Source organism: Acyrthosiphon pisum, chromosome X (genome assembly GCF_005508785.2).
Source record: "Acyrthosiphon pisum isolate AL4f chromosome X, pea_aphid_22Mar2018_4r6ur, whole genome shotgun sequence".
Taxonomy (NCBI): domain Eukaryota; kingdom Metazoa; phylum Arthropoda; class Insecta; order Hemiptera; family Aphididae; genus Acyrthosiphon; species Acyrthosiphon pisum.
Genome location: NC_042493.1, coordinates 104,577,355 through 104,583,724, shown reverse-complemented (window position 1 = coordinate 104,583,724; position 6,370 = coordinate 104,577,355). Strand labels below are relative to the sequence as shown.

General features: G+C 26.7%; 1 pseudogene; it reads right to left on the bottom strand.

The window, feature by feature from the left end:
- Positions 1-6,126: 6,126 nt before the first annotated feature.
- LOC100569368 overlaps positions 6,127-6,370 on the bottom strand; it is a 9,363-nt pseudogene continuing 9,119 nt past the window's right edge.

The window sequence follows — 6,370 nt, the reverse complement described above, 5'->3', positions numbered from 1 at the left end:
TGACAGAACTAATGACACCCACTATAGAAAATCGGCAAAATAATGATAGAACCAGATTACTAAATGAATATTTCTCACAACTCTTAAAATAATAAATAACTCATAACTTTTCAAAAGAATAATCATAACTTTCAAATAACATTCAAAACAACAAGGTTTTCCTTATGAGAAAATTGCACGAGGTTTGTTTAATTTATCTTTAAAATTTAAAGATATAAATTAAATATAGATATAATTTAAAGTTTAAATTAAGTATAAGGTAGATAAAATTGTAATTGTTCGTGTTGATACCTATGTCTACTTGAGATTAATCTGGTAATATATTTTTATAATAGGTATATAGTTTAAATTTCAAATAATCGACATTTAAACATTTCATAGTATATATTAAAATTAAATGTTTCGGAGTTTTAGGAACGATATTTCAAAAATGTTACCTGATTGATCCATGTAGCTTATTAAGAATTAAGTAGAAACTTACTTATCATAATTATTATACAATGAAATATATATTGAATTAAATAGTAAACTATAAGATTCAATTTAGCATACCGTTTTTGTAGGATTTAATTTACCATAACATATTATGTTATTATAATTTATAATTATTTGTTATGTATATAATTTAAATTTCAAAAGGTTTGTATATTTTTATTAGATTTTTCTTGTTCCTTTTATTTAATATATGGTTCAAAAATGCGTTTTTTCTCACTGGGTTATTCTTGTGCTTTTTGTTACATGATTATGATTGAAAAGCACCCGAGTTTCCTGGCGAAAATGTCGCATTAAATTTCTTCAATTAAATTGTTAAAATAAATTAGAATATATAGCTAAGTTAGTTTTATATTGATTATGATTGGAAACATTTCATAATAATCTGCTATGTTCTTGTTAACTAGGGTTAGAGGTAAGAGAATTAAAAATAATTGGTCTGATTATAATGATCGGAGCGTTTAATATTATCTACGTGTATTATCCTATAATTTTCAACGACAAATTACATTTTAACTATACGTATTTTTAAAAGTTTTTATATCCCTTCGAAATTTGTCCGTCTCTTGAAATTTATAGGCGGCCCTACAATGAAGATATGTCTACGTCTGCAATTTCATCCATTAGTGAACCTACCCACTTTTTTCACTATACAGCTCAATGGCTCAGTCTAATCACGGTTCTACATAAACCATTCCACAAAGTACATACACAGGAACACCAGGAACATAGCGTAGTGACATTTTGTTGGGCACAAACACACAGTACAGCTAAGATCTATTTAATCTAGACCCGTACCTATTGACACTTAATTATGTTTTTATTTTTATTTCCATAATATTTAAATGTAAAATTACTATTCATTAAAACACTGAAAATACTAAAAAATAGTTATGTTTAAATTAAGTAGGTAATCAATGTTATTTTTAAATTATGTTTTTATTAAATTTGTAATTTGTATAAAAAAATTAAGTATGTAATTCATTTTTCCTCCTTATTTCTTTTTCATAATAAACATAGGTGTGTTTAAAATTTATATTTTCTTTTGCATGTAATAAAAGAAATTGTTATTATAATATTATTGTAATTTTCTTTAATTTATTACCATAACGATTAATCATTAACGATTAACGAGTACTTACCTTATAGTTAGGTAGTCTTTCTGCCACCGATATTGGTTTTTTGAAATTAGTACATTTTTCCTAATACGATGACTAATTTTAGTTAAAATAAAATCGTAAGCCTCAATTGACATTTAAAAAGATATTAAAAAAAAAATAAACTAAAGTATAGATATTTAATTATATATATATAATATCATTATCATTGTGCTTCATTGCTTTTATAATTTTGCCGTTTCCTACAAAAATATAAAATAATTTACGTTTATAAATTACGTACATACTCATACATATTATGTACATTATATAAACATTGTTAAAATAAATAAAAAGATGAAATTACTTTTTAACCATTCTTCTTTAATTCTAATTTGATTTTAATAGGTAGTATCGTAAACCCCAGTTTTTTCCACAGTTAAATATATTTTGTAATTGTTTTACTGAATGTCCTCTTATACTCAGATCGATCAGTTAATATTTTTCATTTAATGAAAGACACTTATATTTTGGCATTTTAATATTAAATACGATAAACGGAAAATAAAATTAAAAGTGTAGGTACGTACGACTGTTGGTGTAAGACTGTTTCACAGTTACAAAGAAGAAAGGATCGTACTATGTTTATGCGATAATATGCATTGTATGTATATATATTGTACGAATATGTATAGAACAATTTTATCTTCTTCATCTATCACTATTTAATGATGTACATTGTACAAACGCAAATCTATATTTTATACCTTATTTTCGGTTTATAGTACACACGCACGTGTCATTTTTCCGGTTTATGCAAAGTTTTTACTTGCATTGGACTTACAAAATCATTCCGTTTCCGCGAAAAGGAGGTTCATTTTATTGAGGTTCAGCATCTATATAAAACTATAGGAACATGCTGGGACCATAGAAAAATTCCGTATTGGATAGTTTTCCGTTTTATTCAGGGTCCGCTATAGACAGTTTTTACTGTAATAAATTAAAAACACCCGCATGTGTTGTATCCGTCTTACAAATATACAACATAGTAAAAACTGTTTTGCTTGGGACACCTTTTATATTTCTGTGCTTGTAGTGGTGGCTACAAAATTTCTGAACGTATAGGGTGGAGAATTATATATGCAACAGTGCCCATATTTTATATAACATAAATACAATAAAAGTTATTTGCTTCTAAACATTTTATTTTTTTATTTTTTTTTCATTTTGCTTATAAAAAATGATTGGATAGTGCTATTAGAAAAAGCACGCTGCTGCACAGATAAAGTTCTTCTTTACGTGTTGTGATAATTTGGTAGTTCTACATCAAATATGGTGCGAGAAAAGTTGTCCCGCGCAAAACAGTTTTTGCTCTGCAACTTTGGTTTAACAATATTATTATAACATTAATCATTATAATCACGAATAATATTAGTATAACGTTATTATAATACTATTATAATATTATCATTACAAAATGCTGTCTGTGTTTGTTATACGGAGACAACACATGCGGGTGTGACATCCTCTTAAAGTTATAGGAATTCATATCATGAGTTTCATCTATACAAATTATATCATGCCCATATTTTTCCAACATAGACTGTAGATTCATTATAATTATAATGAATTATAATTCATTATAATCATATTTTTTTAAGTTCAAAAATTGTTGATCTGACAGGTCTTGTTGTTTATAGTATATAAGGCTAAATTTGTCATCTTTTTTTTTTAAATGTTGAACCCAACTCTCAACAATTATTGCATCATTTGAGTGTAGTATAGCTTTATTATTTAGATTATAAGATGTTTGAATATTATGTAAATCTTTTTTTGTTAAGAGATTTATTCTTTCTAATGAATTATTTGAAATATTATCACGAATTTCATCTAAAATATATTCAAAATGTATATTCTGAGACGGGTCCTCTTAATGACAACACTCTTGTACTTGACGATATGAGAAAAGGTTTTCCATGTACCTTTATGATTAGTAGGCTTAGGGAATTCTAACTCTAAAAAAATACCAAAATATGCACCAAAAAATGGCCAAATATGCTCTAAAATGTGCACCTAAAAAAACCGTATATGCACGAAGATATGACAAAAAAAAATGAAGTATAACAAATATGTGGTAAAATTAAATATTTGTTTTATTAGAATTTATATTATAGATTACTATATTAGAATATTATTAGGTAAGTACTTGAATTTAAAATGATTTAATAAATTTAATTTTTAAAAGGTAATTGGCATACATTTTAGTGTTCTTCCGTGTCTACCGATCCTAAAGTAGAAACAAAACAATGTTTAAATGTCTAATTTTAATTTTTTTATTAATTTCTTTACCTTGAAAATTACACTGAACAAAGAGATATTTCTTGATGTTTTCAAACGTCGATTACTTGACAGTAAATTTTTATACGCGAAAAAACTTCTTTCGAAATCTACAGACGACATTGGAGCATATACATAAAATAAACCAAATCATTACTTATCAAGTCCTCAGGCAATCCTCAGGAAATCCTCAGGCATATCTTCAACTTCGCCACTTAAAATTTTTGAAATTTTTAATAAAGCTTTGTAACTATGATTTTTGTCTAAAACGTCATTTAAATTCTGTACAACTGCTTTGCCTTTTGTACATTTTAAGTCAACAATTTTATTTTTCACATCTTCGACAGTTTTTAATGAATTGGATAATTTTATTCCTTTATTTTCCAAAAATGTTATGGATTTGGGTAAATATCCGAAATTTAATTTAATAAATGCCAAGTTACACTGGTTAATCTTTTCTAAATACTTTTTTTTACAAAAAATTGTGAAAATATGTAAGATATGCAAAATAAGCATATTAATTTTAAAATAAGTACTTTCCTGCAAAATCTATCAAATATGCGAAAATATGCACATTCAAATTTTAGATCTGATATCATGGCACAGAGAAATGAATTTATTTCGCACTCTGCTATTTTCAATAATAATTAACAAAAGTATGCAAATGCTAGAAGTCCCTAGGCCTAATTATTAGTAATCATTTCGATGACAATATTTTATTCTAAAATAAAATAATTAATAGGACAAAATTGTAGCCCAACATTCATGTCCAACATGGCTGAAAGGTTTTTCAATGCATAGATTGTTGAAATGAAACGTCCAAAACATAGATTATACTGCATATGACATGTTGATCGTGCCTGGAGAAAACATTTAGTTAAAATCAAATCTAAAGATAAGCAATGTGAAACATACAAATTTTTGAGGATTTTACTTCATGAAAAAGATGCTAAAGCCTTTGAAATAATTTTTGAAGAAGCCATAACCCAATTGTCGGCTAATGACACTGTTGATTTTGCAGATTATTTTGTTAATAATTATGGCACATGTGTTGAGTCTTGGGTTTACTATCATCGTCTCCAAGCAGCAATAAATACTAACATGCTTATTGAAAGAATGCACCAGATTCTGAAACATATTTATTTAGAAGGTAAGAAAGTTAAATGACTTGATAAGTCTATAAATGCATTATAGAAATTTCTTAGAGACAAATCTATAGACAGACTTATTGTACTTCATAAAGAAAAAATAAAATTGTTTTACCTGATTATTATTTATTATTATTATGACAATTTATTTTAACCTAACTATATTATACTTACCAATTTGATTATTGACATTTTATTATAACTATTTAGCTGTATCTACACAAGAAATTGTTTGTTGTGAGTAGTTCTAATGTGTATTGTGTTACCTATTATATTTTAATTATTATTTATTTATTATTATTATGACAATTAATGTGAACCTAACTATATTATTCTTACCAATTTGATATTTAACTGTAATTTAACATTTGAACTACTACTAATTATTTTTATGAACTAGGAATGTTTGTTAATATTTCTTGTTAAGAGCATGTAACCTTGCAGCCATTCAACGTTTTCTGTCTCTAGACGCTTGTTAGCTTTACTAGTCATTAAAATAAATGATAACCAGGCTCATATATTTGGAAATTATGTAGAAATGGTCCCTACTTCCTATAAAATTGGATGAATATAATAAAATAGGAATAATGGTCATGAAGCCCCAGATGTTGGCATTTTCCATGAAAAAAAGTATCTACAAAATTTCACGACCACACACAAAGACAGGAAAACCCGAGATCCTATTCAAGACAATGGAACGGGCATAATTTATAAAGAAGCCCAAAGTACTGGATAGGCAGATGTTGGAATACAGCCGTTGGGACCTCAGAACCTTCAGGCCACTCATGTATACACAACTAGTACATTTTTATAAATTTACTTGAAATAAATAGACATAAACTATCATTATATTGATGGTCAGAAGGTAAAAGGGCGTAGACGCCAATTTCCAAATTGTTCAGGAAAGCCGAAAAACGGATATTTTCATATGAACTGTGTTACAACCTTAGAACATCGTATAACACATCGATTTGAGACTTAATATGATTTATAATGAGTTTTTATGCATTTTGTATTGATTAATTGTTCATAATCATTACATATTTGTGTATTTAAAGCCAATTAAAATCGTATGCCCCTTTTTTTCTGATCGTTGCTCTTACACCCCAAAGATGTTCTATTGACTATAAAGTATAATGGGTACTTTAATATTGTTATTTGTTTTATATTATTGATTAAATTCAATGAAGATTTGTAGTAAAAATATTTCGAAAATTCTAGATATAAACGCTTTTTATAGTGCTGACAAAACCACTAACAAAAATGATAAATTGATGTAACCGCCAACAATAACGC